We start from the raw sequence: 506 nt of genomic DNA on the forward strand, positions 1-506 counted from the left end.
AGATGACAGACAGAATGGGGTCATGGAGGTCATTGCTTATTGGTCGGGGCCACAGACTGAAAAAGGGAACCACCTAGTGAACAATTAGCTTCGCTGTCATTCGCTTGTTTACATCGTTCATTTGCGCTCATCGATTTGTATATTGTTGATTACACACACATACACATATATCTATCTATCTTTATATATTGCTCTATTTTTTAAAACTAACACAGAAGACTTATTATTATTTCATAAGTAACTCATACTACAGTAAAATTTGTTTTCAAGAAATCAGCAAAATGTATTTTCATCCTTAACCTCTATAATATAATCCTATAATCTTATACTTTGCTAATAATTCTGCTTAAATATTTTGACTGTGTTTACTAAAGAGAAAAATACGATCATATTGACAAAAGCGATATAATCATTCAAGCTCTGAACTTCATGATTTTACTCCCCTGTTTCATGGCTACCTACACCGGTGAAAATTTTACGACAGTCTTACAAAAACGCTACGTAGT

Source organism: Penaeus monodon, chromosome 28, assembly GCF_015228065.2.
Source record: "Penaeus monodon isolate SGIC_2016 chromosome 28, NSTDA_Pmon_1, whole genome shotgun sequence".
NCBI lineage: Eukaryota > Metazoa > Arthropoda > Malacostraca > Decapoda > Penaeidae > Penaeus > Penaeus monodon.